Below are 13,693 nucleotides of genomic sequence, written 5' to 3'. Positions count from 1 at the left end.
AAAAACATTCCTTTGTACAAGGGTGTACAAGAGTTCCAAAAGTTCTTCTGCTCTTCTGCTGCATCTGCGCAAAGGGTGTGGAAGATTTATAAAAAAATAATAATATTAAAAGCCTACTGAGCGAAGGAGATCTTGTAATAGCGGTAAAGTTGACTAGGACATCTTTGGATTTAATGTTGGCAATTAGACGTCCCTTGGCTATGTATTGACGAGATGTTTCTTGAAGAAAATTTTATTGTGGAGAGTAGTCTAAATAGACGACGCGAGAGCGTAGGCTTCTTTCTTCAGCAATGTCCATGACGCCTGGCAAATGAAGGACGAAACGTACCAGATATATGCAATATATCTTGAAAGCTTCTTTTGGTTTCAGTAATGCTCAGGAATTTCCAATCTCCTGCATAGTAATTCACCAAGAATGAGAATATCTTGATAGAATGGGAATTCCAACATCCTGAGTAATTATTACATTACTCAACTCAACTCAGTTTTAATTCTCATTGAATTTTGGACAATAACTTTTAAACTTCTTGACAGTTGTCAAACATCGCACTGTTTCGTGCTTAATGCAACTCCAAACATACAATAGTTTCTACATGAACTTCAAAACAATCTTATTCCAGGTAGAAAGGTGCGTTCCCGACAGCAGAAAAGAAAAAAAATCCTAATCGTTTTGCGGGAGATCAAATCTGCGCCGTTAATCGACGCTAGATTGTCCAATTATTTTGGACATTCCAGCGATTGCGGGTCGTTACAGGCGGACGGGATGATTAGATTCATCGCTGGAAAGTGCACCCACGGGGCGGCATCAGCTGCCAGTCGAAGGTTAATGGGTGAAATTGGTCCGGACGTTGGATTAAAATTCCCAAACCCCGTCCACCCGGTACGTACGGTACCGAGGTTCCGTTTTTTGCAATAGACCGCGAGCCGTATAGATTCATCCATCCTTTCGCTCGGGCTGCTTGGTATATAGGCTTGGTGTCCTAGCTCGCTTCCCATGCTCGGATGTCCAATTTGACCGTGATCTTGCACGCCATTGCGTACACGCGTGAAGGGCTATACCTTGCCGTCCCCGAAATGGGTTTTCGTTCCTCGCCGACACGACCAACCTTCTTGACCACGGCAGAGGAGAAGGCTTTCGCAAAACGAGCTCGGGAACGTAGCGATTGCGAAATTATAGCGTTTAGCGGGTAATGCAAAATTACTGTACTTTGCCTTCAATATTTAAACAAGTGTCCGATTGTGGACCTTTGCCTTGTGCCGAGCGCCTGCACACATGCACACGCTGCACGCTGAATGCGAGCAGCTAGCAATAGCCCCGTGGAAGGTACCCACGCCTACACCCGGTGCGCGCGATAATAAGCGAGACCCGGCCACAGGAAAAGGGCAGAACAGATTCGTTCACTTCATGACTGTGTCGGGTTACTGCCATCCTTTACCGTCGCTAGTGTGGAGCAAATTGCTCGACCGATCAGCTGCCTGGTGCCTGCTGCGAGGCGAATCGATCGCCACGGTACGGGGGCTTGGTGCCGTTTCAATCGGGTTTTTGTTGTTGTTGTTGTGCTGTCTGATTGGCATAATCACGAAGGAGGTCCAACGGTAAGCGGATCAACCGAAACAGCATCGAAGATGCCAGCTCGATCCCGCCGGTAATGTTCCAGCGAGCTACAGTTACCAGCATCCCCAAAAACCCACCCACCTTTGCCAGCTGGGAGCGGAACAACCAATGTACGGGGCAGCATGATGCGTGATGCCAGCACCGCAAAGGTTTTGGATGGGTGCAAGCCTGCATTTGGGCAAATATCATGCCACCGAACCCGACCCGAACCCGCCAGAGTAAGTAGATGCGTTTCGTGCGCTCACCGACTGCACCACGATTTTTCGCGAATTTCGTGCATCTGATGTACCAGCGGCCGGGATTCGTGGACTCCCGTGGCACACCCCCGTTTCGTAACGGTTTTACCATGCCAACGGTAATCTTCCCAGGGTGCATCGGAGCTGACATTCGGGTCGGGTCTCCACTCCAGTCTTCTAACAACGCAACCACAAAAGCCGGAGGAGGGGAGGAGGTGGTTATGGAAAATGGTTGGAAGTTTCTGGTGCGAGGTGGGAAATGGAGGAAACAAAAACCACAACAACAAAAAAACGCAGCATGATTTTTCTGCCGGCGGTGTAACGAGCCCACACCGTCGACATTCGTCTCTATTGCTTAATTCGCTTCGAGCCAAGGTGCAGATCTGCGGCGGTTAATCGGTGGAGTTCGATCCATGCCGTTGCATAATGGACGTACGATAATTTTATGGAATACACTACCCACTACAAAAATGGGCTGGGGTGCAAGTGAATAACAAAAACAGGGTTAAATACTTTCGCTTTATAATGGTCAAATCCAGTTTTGATAAAATAGAAAGACAGAGAATTAATAAAAAAAATTAAATGTAATGCAGTACTTCGTGTGCACTATCCCCTACTTCTCATCTTCCAATTAAATCCAGTTTTCCAATAAATCCGATTTTTCAATTTAGTAAATGCTCCCATATTATCAAAATCGGGAAAGTAAAAAGTTTCGTCTATTTCGGGTCTCGAACCTAGGCATGGTAAGAGGTTTGACATTTCGACTCAGTACTTACCTGTACGGTTATGCAGCAACTCAGCCGTGGGTGGTTTAATTGTCCAATATAAACAAGGATTGAGTTGATTTGCTTTTATTTAGCACAGAAAGCTACATTAAGAAAGTATAACAATGTAAATTAAAAAAAAAGATTTTTAAAATAGAATCATAATTTTTGATTTTTAAAAAATGTAATAAGCTTCCATATTATCTTACCTCGACTTTCTAACGGTGTTAAGTTTCCGCCCGCAAAATCTTTTGACATCGGAGTGCAGCCAGCGCTCGTTCGGTTTGGGCAGAACGTTCCGAATATAGAGCTCGTTACCTTCCGGGCAACATTCAGTACGCGTATTGTGCGGTATAAACGATTTTTTGATTAAGATCGCTTATACTCGCACTCGCGGCATCGCGTGTGTTCCGTGTGTCGTTAACTGACCTTCCGCAAACGTTTCTGCTTTCACGGGATGGGTTTTCGCTATAGATTTTCTTCACCCTAGAGCTGTCCAGCCCCATCGTGTGGTTATAAGGAGGGGGCGGAATGGGGGAGCTTCGCTTTTCCACAAAACTCCACGGTATCGGGTTTGCCGGGGGGGAGGTAAGAAACGTGGTGCAAGGAATTAACCGTCTCGCTTCCCTTTTTTTCCTAGCGTGGGTCCTAGTTGTGCGGTTACCGGGGGTTCGTAATGGTTGGGAAAATCGACGCCCGCGTTGCGCTGAGGGCGGTCGATCGTGATTCACCAGTTGATGAACCGATAAGGGGGAGGTCGAAGCGGTTTTTGGTGGAGGGGGATTGGGGGAAGGGAAAAGGGGTTGGAGGTGGTGTTGTCAAAAGGAAGAAGCATGCTAGCTGTCCGAGCAAAAACAAAAAAGAGAAAAGAGAAGAAAGAAAAAAATAAACCATCGCAGCATAGGATCGTGAATTAGACCCGCAGGATAAGGGGTAGTTTTGGGTGGTGCTTGGGAAATAAAAGGTGGTGAAAGATTATGCGCTGATCTAAGCTCAACCGTCGACACGATCGACCCGAAACGCATCTCTCGGTTACAACCATCCCACCCGCACCTTCCATTATCTTCCCGTCCCGTGCCGTGCTTCTTCAATTCCACCCACTATCTTCATCGAGGCAACGATTAATAAAAGGGAAGCATGAAGCGTACCAGTTACCGGGTTGGGAAGGAAAAGAAAATCACGCAGTCGCCTTGTTGAAGGTGCTGTTTCTTTTCCACGGTTTGTTTTTTTTTTTGCTTTACCTTCTGAGCAGAGTAGATAGACGAATGGGGACACGAAAAAAAGGAGCAACTTGTGTCCATAGATATATATTTTTTTTCGCTCGATTTTTCCCCTCCTCCCAGCCTCTTTCCTAACTTCTTCCTGTCCGGTTGGGATCGTACGATGGATCGATGGGATGGCGCACCGGCAGCATCGGTTAGGACCATGTTTTGCGCATGTTTAAACGCGTACATTTTCTCCTGGATCGCCAAAAGGATGAAAAGAAAAGAAAAGAAAAAAAAAACAAATGTAGTGAAAAGCTATTGGAGCGAAGGAAGAAAGCAAACGAAACACATAAAAATAACATTCAAACAAAATATGGTGCTTGCTTTTTCCCGAAGGCGAATGGGAGCTGGAAAATGGGGTGTGCGGGAGAAGGGGGAAGGAATGGGACGAAAAACTGAACCTAGAAAAAAAAACAAAAAAAAAGCGAAAAGATGTGCCAGCTAATATTTAAGCCGAACCATCGCTGGAAGCTAAATGGATTGTTTCGCTTAACCGAAACCATTCTGGCGAACGTTTCCTATTCTTACTGCGCCAACCGCTCTGGGCAGCATAAGGCACCGATCGTAAAAACAAAACAAAAACACACACAACAGAGCAGAGCAAGAAGACTACACTGAGTTGCGTTTCGTCCTACATCCCCAACCCCGATACCACCGGTCCCCACAAGCGTGTGGCGAACCTCGAAACGGGTCGCGAAATCGCGGGCCACGGTTCACGACCGATCGATCACGACGCGGCTGCAGCGTGCATTTGCGGGCGACGATGCGTCCCGGGCGATTGCGATTTGCAGGTCGCGATAGTGTTCGGTTTCAATCTGGCCCATGTTGCATCCCTCCGTACGCTTTTTTTTCGTTACGGTTTCCCCATTCTGCTCGACCAGGCTAGGAAGAATTCGGTGTAATTTTACAGCTTAAAGGTTGTGCCAGAGAGTAATACAATATTGTACAGAAGCGACGTAAAATATTTAGTTACGTTAAACGATCTTGAATGCTTTTGTTAAGAACGGTTTACTAAATACGTAAAATTTTTATAAACAAAAAATATTTAAAAAAATTCATCATGTTGAATTTATGAGGTTCGTCGCTTGCGGAAAGTCACTTTAATTTGATTTTTTAATTTTTTATTATTTTAAGGTTTTTTGAATACTATAATTGTTGTTTTCATTTATACTGTAAATTACATGTATTACATGTAAGTTTACATGTATTTAAAAAATAAATATTTTGAACACAGTTGAAAAAATTATATATTTTGATTAATAATCGTATAAATTCACCAAATTAGCTAATTTAAAAAAACTCATTTATATTAAATTTAAAATGAGTTATTAAATTAATTCTTCATCTTTTCTAAACCTTCCTTTTTAGCACAACGCTACCTTTATCAAAATTCTTTCCATACCCAAAAAACCGATCAGTAAGCGAGGAATTTAACCTGGTATGGAGCATTTATTTAAAAAAGAAACAAAAAAACGCTCCTACAACTGATGCGCTTATGCAACTCTACGTATCCTTCTTATTTCGCGCTGCATCGTCTTCACAATTGCCGTACTCGGCTGTACTCGGCAAACTCGCGTTGCTTCCACCCTTCCCGTCTTGTGCCAATAACCCCTTTAGGGGTAAAACCTCGCGCGTTTTTTGCCCGTTGCTCTCGCATCTTTTGGTTGCTTTATTATTTTTAACTTTCAATTTTTATGACCCCATCTCCTGAACGACAGCATCCCCCTCCATAAAGGTAAAGGGGGGATGGAAGTTTCGAGTTTTTTTTTTATTTAATATATTTTCCTGGTTTGCTTTGTGCTGTGCTGGGCTTTTGTTGCTGTTTGCTTCGTTGCTCAATGCTTGCAATGGTCCGGTTTGCCGTTGCTTCGGGCGGTGGTGATTATTGCGATGCAGAGTGATGCAGCTTCCCATCAGCCATGCTCCGGTTGCAGCAGTGGCCGGTTAATCGCCCGCCGCGACTGCGAGATGTTCGCTTAGGTCAGGTTCATGGGCCCGGTACGGTTCGTCGCTTGGCCTCCTTACAATCCCTGACCTAGTGTAAAAACGGCAATTTTTGCCAACCGCGTGCGAAGACGGTTTTAAAACTATAATGCAAAAATTTGTGTTTTTGCAAAAAATTGTAATAATAAAAAAATGGCAAACGTGCTATAGAATGGTAGGGCTAATATTAATTATGGTAATACCGCGGGTTTACAACAGCCAACCTTTACCCATACCGGTTGGTAAATAGAGTTTAAACATGCGTTAAAACATTCGTTTCAACCGCGGGAAGTTCATTGACCTGGCAGTGCTCTTGCTGGAAAACAAAACATATACACCCAAAAACCAACGCCTTTGACAGGGGATGTACGTTTAAGAAGCGAACAGCAAAACAAGAATGCATCGCATTGAAAAACAAAAAAAAAACAAATTGCAACATAGCTAAGACAAAACAAATCGACAAACAGTTGGTCAGTTGCTGTACTTTTGTTTAATGGTCTTATTGAAGTTATTACCCCCTTTTTTGCAACCCTCGCGCGTGTGTGTGTGCGCGTTGTTTTTGTTTTATTATTTGATTCTTCTTGCATAAAAGCTGTTGCACAACAAATGCTACCATTCGTGGCACGCGTAACCCCCACCCCTACCCCACCAACCCCCCAAGAAACCACCCCCTCCACAACCGGGTGTGTGTCGGGGGATTTTTTTTTTTGCTTCTCTTCAAACCTCCCCCAAACCCCCCTCCCTGTATTTCTCATCCTTTTTTTCCATTGAACGATTTTATTTTATTCTATCGCCACCATTTGGCCTACCTCGTACCCCGTCCTCCTCCATGCTATTGGGGACACGTTCAAGCGATTCCCGCGGAAAAGGCTTTTCCCAAATAAAAACAAGGGGTAGCTTGTGTTTTTTTTTTGGTGTCTGCTTGGTGCCTGTTCCCGATCAGGGCATCAGTCACACAGGTCCTACGGTTTTTCGGGTGTTTTGCGACCTTTTTTTTCATTTGTTGGTCAGTTGCAGGGTGCGCGAGGTCGATGAACTTTTTCGGGTAGCGATACAGCATAATGCAAACCAATAAGAAGAAGAAGAAAAAATATGCACAAAACAGCCAAAAAACAGACAGAGGGTTCCCATTTTATCTGTATCGTTTTATCTGTTTTGTTTTAATTTTTGGGATGTCTGTGTGTGTGTGTGTTTTTTTTTGTATTGCAACTATTTTACGTTTTGCCGTTGTCGTACTATACGCTGCATAATTGTACGCCCTTCTAAGGTTTATTTTTTTACGGGGGTTTTGTTTTGGAGATCCTCTAGAAAGTTTGAAAGTTCCCGGAAGGTTGCATACACAGTTCCCACATACAATCAAATTGCATGGGAAGCATTGGTTCTTCACAACTGAACGCAATTGGAACGATGTCATCAGAAACGGGCATGGAGCTACTCCTGAGGGGGAGGGTACCGAAGCGTAAAACCGGGCAAAAGTTTAGCCTAACTGATGCTAACGAGGTGTGTGGGCGAAATAGTGAGGAAGTCTGGCAAAAGGCTTTACACAAGCAAATGCCCAAAATACCACAGCAAACGTTCCGTTCCGGAGCTAATTTAATTACTCCAAAACGCATTAAGCAACAACTGAATGTGTGTAGAACATGTGAGAAGGTAAGGAAATTGTGGGCAAATTTGAATCCCTAATTACCGCAAGATCTTGGTAAAGCATCAGTATTATGAGCCAAGGGTTAGAAAAAAGATAATCACAAGTGGTGCAATCGAAGATAAGCTTTTTATTGGAGATTAGTACACCTGCAGCAAAGAGCCCTTTTTGGTATAGGTGTTAGCGTGGTTATCTTCTGATTGGTAGAGGGTGTGCGTTCAAATCTCGTTATAACTTCAGCACATGATCTTGAGTGTTTATTGTTATCGAGTCCAGTCAATGGTAATAATATAGCCCGAAAAGCATCTGCATTCGAATACCCGTAAATTAAAGTAATTCTTTCTTTTCTACTAGCGCTTAAGGTATCTTCCGAAAAGAACCACTGATATGAATGTTCAACGAGGAGTTATTCCTATCAGTAGTCAAAACCTTAAAGGCTCATGAATTCTCAAACATATTAAGAAATCCTCAAAAATTCATGAATCTTCAAAGATTCTTGAGTTATTCAAAGAAGATTTAAGATAACTACGCTCGCTTCGTTGTGCTCAACAAGAGGATGCTTTTAAACCTCGTTTTTGTGTATACATTTGAGGTCATTACTATACAAGTTCTATTCCTTTGTATGTTAACGACATCCTCGTTTTCTTGAGAATTCTTCCTTCTCCGTTCTCTAAGTTAAGTATAATATTTGGTAAACCTTTTGCCAAAATTTCTCTCTCTCTCTCTTTCTCTCTCTTGTTGACTTTAATGACCGCTAAGGGCACGTCGGCTATTTCTGGCTTACTAGATTTTTTTACCGCGTAGCCGGATAGTCAGTCCTTTCTACGTGGGGACGGTCCGGATGGGATTTGATCCCCGGTCTTGCCGTGTGGACTAGCGCCGTTTATCACATATACTACCGAGATGCCCCAGCAAAGTAATAAAGGTAAATCGTAATAGTCATAATACTAATGATGATTATTACCGTATTAATCTTATCTGAACCTATAGAGTCACTTTTGCTATAGATTAGACGCTGTTTAGGCGCTTATCCGTGAGCAAACAATTTTTTTATTATAGCAAATTTCGTATTAATATTTTATGGCGCAGGAATATGTGGAATAGTGTAAATTATAATTATATTTTGATGTATTTAAATTATTTATACTAATTAAAGTAAAATTGATTCGTGTTTTCCTGAAAACCAAACCAAACCAAAAAAAAAAAATATTCGCCAAATTCTCATTAACAACGTTATTGAGAGAGATGCAAAACCAGCTTGCTTCGGTATTGCAATAAAACAAGTACACCGGAACCACACCGCTCCACCCAGGTGTCCCTCCTCGCAGGCCACCCCGATCCCAGCCAGTTTAGTGATGCGTTTCTAACCGTGGCACGTGGTCAATGTTTCAAATGCACTGAGAAATGCTTGGGAAGAAAACACAGGCCTCAAAAAACCTCCCCCCAAAAAAAAAAAATAACGTAAAGCGCGTACCGCAGTCCAAAGGTCCAACGCCATCTGGCTGCAGGAACTTCACAAAACGCCACAAACGCAACATCAAACAGTAGACACAGCAAAGCTGCACCGAAATAATAATAATAATAAAAATACGCACACACTAACGGCAAAACACCAAAAACATTTAAAAAAAACACAAAAAACGGTCGGATGCACCGCATGCATTTGTGCGCTCGGTTGCATAATGGTAGGAACAGCAACAACCAAAAAACAAAAAAAAAAAAACAAAAACGAAGCAAGAACGGCATCGAAAAAAGGAATTCGGCACCGACAACAAAACAAGAACGGATGCATGTTGCGCAATCCGATTCTTCCTGTGCTGTTGTTCTTGTTGTTGTTTTTTTCATTCTTCATTTGACCCTTCCACCCTGTCCCTGTTTGTCCTTGCCCTTGTTTCTCGCAACCTCTGTCAGTGGGTTGAAAAGGTGTTCGCAGAGGTGGGGTAAGGAGAGAAGGTGAAGTTGGGTGGGAGGGGAGGGTGGTAGTATTGAGGGGGCGCAAATGAAGCGCAAATACAAATGTGACTGGAGGAACCCAAGAGGGGGTGGAAGTGTGGATGTGTGTGTGTGTTTGGGTATGTTAGGAGAGGGAAGCAAGAAGGGAGAAATTGTAAGTAGCATTGAAAATTGCACCAGGAACTGCATTACGCCATCGTGCACGTGTCTTACATCATTCAAGTTTTTTGGCTCTGTTTGATAGCAGCCCAAAAAAAGAAAAAGAAACGAAAAGTACATGTACACACACATGCGATCGAATGGCAATCAAATTTTAACGATTAAAATTGTAAAATTGTAATCGATTTTGTAACGAATTTGTTAAATGCCTGAGACGGTTGATATAACTGTTAAAAATTTAAAATCAAAATACATTCCAACGAGTAAAGCTTCTCCTCATGAATGACCTGTGAACCGATTGGTTCTGACAATTTTTTTCAGCCGTAAGCCTTTTTTTAAACGATTTCTTTTTGTTTTATTGGTAAATTGTTATCCAATTTCGTATTTCTAAATTATAGTAAAAAGTTCTAGCCCTAAAACGATCTAATGTCAAATGACAGCTGTCAATTTTTGACACTAGTTCAGTAGTTGTTTGTTGATATTAAGTAAATAAAGTAACCTTGAAATGGAATTTCTATCTTGTGGTTGACTGCTTCTGTAGCAACAAAATATTTTAAATTAAATAATTACGAAAGTAGCTCTTGAAAATGTACAGAAAAAAAAGATTTCCCTACTAAAGCATTCATATCGTGTCTTATAAGATGGTTGCCACAGTGAGTCTTGTCTTATCTTGCCGGCGGGCCCACCAGACGCTGATTTCCCGGTGCACGATAATGCCCAATCCGTCAGTTCGATGAACTTGGTCGGCAGCAGCCGCTAAACCGACAACAAAAGGAAGCGAAAGGTATACTGCGCGTATATAAAAGACGGTTACGATCTTCTGTCTCAGACGCTCAGACCCATCGGCGGATGGAATGTTTGCAAAACTGCGCTACGGTGTTCGCTCTCGCTCGCTTGCTTTAGCAGGCTCCATCAAACGCACCCACAATGATCAAAAACAACAACAACGAAAAACACACAGAACCATCAAGATTTTGCTCACCTTCAAACAAGAAACTATCCCAGAGAAAGAGAGAGAGAGAGAGAAAGAGAGAGATAAGATTTCATCGACCGTAAAAAAAAACAAAAAACCAACCGTTGTGCAACAAAGTTAAATTCCGCACGCCTTTATCCTTGGAGCCCAGTTTTCCTCTGTTGTTATTTTTACACGACTTTTTTTTTACTTTTCCTTGTTCCTTTTCTTGCTGTTGTGCTTTTGCTCGTCGGCGTTGGTGTCGGGTTCACAGCCAAACACACACACACACGAAATCAAACCAACATAAGCTGTGCCGCGTAAGTCGTGCGATACCGGTGCCCGGGTAAAGTTGCGATAGGTCGGGGCAGACCGTACAATAGGATGGAAACTCAAAAAAAAATGGTGGCAAGATGCTCCTTATAGCAAAGACGACATCAACGCATCGAAATTAAAATTGGTTAAAAGAAATTAAAGACATATTAAAGTTTACAGTAAACGGCATTTTGTTTACTTTCGGACCGATAGTAAACACTGCGATGACAGCTGTCAACTGGATGTACTTAGTATGTTGACAGTTGGTAAATTGGAATGATTAGTACTTGCATAATTTTAAAAGTAAAATTTTACACAAAATTGAACACGAAATTTTCCATACAGATATGTTGAAACGTTTGTTTGAAATTATTACTAATGTGTAACAAAAATACAAACAAAATTATATTAACCAATGTCTCTCATCGTACGGTTCACGGCAGGTCGAGTGTACCGATGTAATGGGTTCCTTGCACTTTCACCGTACGCCAAGGAACCCCGTGGCGAGGGAATAGCAGAAACGCTTGGAGTAGCGGAATCGATAAGGATGCGTGTACGGCCCTCCGACGTGCAGTTGCCAACCCGATGTAAGACGAACACGACCTGCGGAGGCTGTTGATCCGCCATTGAACGGCGTCGGCTAATGTCGGCTGGTTCGATGAAAGGCGAACAGAATGTCCTACCGTGTAGTCCTGCCAGAAACTTCCAAACCGATCCTTTGTCCTTTCGTTGCAACCTGCGTCTGGTTTGTGTGTGTGTGTGTGGGTATGTAGTCTTGTTTTTGAAGACGTCTCGCCCGTACAAGGCGTACGTTTTGTAGATAAATATATAATACGTCTGATGAATTTTGCTCTCTCTCTTACTTTCTCCGCATTCCCCGTTCTCTGTCTCTCCGTGGCTCTATTTCTCCCAGCATGTTTTTCGCACAAATTCGCTCCCACCAGTGCCATGCAGTTGCGCTGGCTACAGTGTTGTGTGCGAATTGCCAAAAATGTGTTACCCTAACAAAAAAAAGGATGCTTGTGTCCTTCCTCACTTCCCTTCCGTACGGTTAAATTCCCTCCATCACTGTTTGGCCCAGCTTGAACTTCGGTGTGAACTTCAGTTGCTTCGCCTGCACAACCGACCAGCCTGGTTCAACGGAGGTCAGTCACATCTCCCAGTCAGGCCCAATGTACCGTTTTAGTTCGCTTAGCAAACTCACCCCCTGCACCCCCACCCCCGCAAGCAGGAGGCTTTCGGGCGCGTGCCGAAACTTTGACAGCAGCGCAAAACTCATGAGAGAGACCGAGAGACAGTGAAAGAGAGAGAGAGAAGGAACAGTGACAGGAGCAGAAGCGGGAACAGGGTGTTTAACGTACTTTTGGCTGTTGACTTTTCTACAACCCGGCCCAGCAGACGAGACAGATTAAACCCAGTCTCCCCTCGACCTCCTTTAATACCGTCTACCTCCATGCGGTAGAATGCTCCCGTTCCGGGACCCGCTTTTTGGCCTACGGGTCCACGATTAGAAGAAGATTTTTATTGACCGTTTTTCCCAGGATTACCGTTTGCGACGCGCCGGTGACGCACAAGCGAAAGGTTGTTCAACTGGGCATGGTATGTACGGTACATCGTTTCGCTTTATCGTTCCTTCCAGACAACTTCAACGCCAGGTTTTACGAGAATGCTTCAGTTATTCCAAATCTGAGAGGGTGTCTAACTTTATTTTTTTTTTTACCATTCGCACAGCGATCTTTTTTAGTGGTTTTGGTTTGGTTCATTTCTTTATTTAGTATTTACATCTTGATAAAAAATATTTTTATTAGCTAATAAGTTGTCAGGAAAATTTTATTGATCTCGTAGTAGAGGGGGATTTTGACAGGTTATAGCATAAGAATGTGGAGGCTGCCCGGTGGTGTATGTGATAAACGGCGGCGGTCCACACGGTTAGGACCCGGAGTTCAAATCCCATCCGGACCGTCCCCCCGTAGCAAGGACTGACTAATCGTCTGGGTGGTAAAATATGTCTCGTAAGCCAGAAATGGCCAGCGTGACCTTAGAGAGGGAGAGAGACCTCAGAGGTTGTTAAACCAGGAAGATAAATAGAGAGAGAGAAAGAGAGAGAGAGCATAAGAATGTGACAGCAATGTGTCGTGTGACTGATAACTATCAGATTTTGATTGAAAAAACATCTCACCAAGACGACTACCTGATAGAATGAAATCCAAATCAAAGGGAGCTTACGAGATCTCATTACTCAATAGACCGTGTACTACAAATCTAACATGACGTGGGGTCTTCTACATCATCTTCACCAAAAATTTTCTTTCATGACCTACCATGTCTCCCAACAACTCCCAGCTAATTGAAGATCTTTCAGATTTGTTTTGTAATTGTCTATTGGAGGCATAAGGAGATCCTCAGACGAGATTCGAACCCAGAACGAGTTTGTTGACAAGCCATATATCATCGATGCAGGCTATTGAACCGGCCAACATTAGTACTATTATCAGTCATATAAAAGTGAATGAAAAGTCTTCTAAAATTCAATATTACTTCAGTCTATCAAGTAAACGAATATTCTGTTAACAATCCAGTGCAATGCGTCGTTACGGTATGGTTATTCCGCATGCATAACTACACCATCTGCCGATCGAATCCTACCGATTAAACGATAGCACTGTAAATCGGAATTGCGCATCGGCATGCAATAGGTATCGCCATTCCATGGAGCATTTACTCCAATTGTTCTTTCCCTAACGCCACCCACCCCTCCACTCCCCCCCGGCTTTCCCAAAAACAGAATTCAAAATGTCTAAAGGCTACT

At 43.1% G+C, this 13,693-nt stretch overlaps 1 long non-coding RNA gene across 1 annotated transcript in view; it reads right to left on the bottom strand.

Moving 5' to 3' along the window:
- Positions 1-2,242: 2,242 nt before the first annotated feature.
- LOC125771925 (uncharacterized) overlaps positions 2,243-13,693 on the bottom strand; it is a 58,030-nt gene continuing 46,579 nt past the window's right edge. The window contains exons 2-3 of the long non-coding RNA XR_007419427.1: positions 2,825-4,075; positions 2,243-2,719 (exon numbers count right to left, since the gene is read on the bottom strand). This is a non-coding gene — a long non-coding RNA (uncharacterized LOC125771925). The remainder of the gene's footprint in view (positions 2,720-2,824; positions 4,076-13,693) is intronic.

Source organism: Anopheles funestus, chromosome X (assembly GCF_943734845.2).
Source record: "Anopheles funestus chromosome X, idAnoFuneDA-416_04, whole genome shotgun sequence".
Classification (NCBI taxonomy): Eukaryota; Metazoa; Arthropoda; class Insecta; order Diptera; family Culicidae; genus Anopheles; species Anopheles funestus.
The sequence above is the reverse complement of the archived record's forward strand: the minus strand, read 5'-3'. Positions and strand labels throughout refer to the sequence as shown.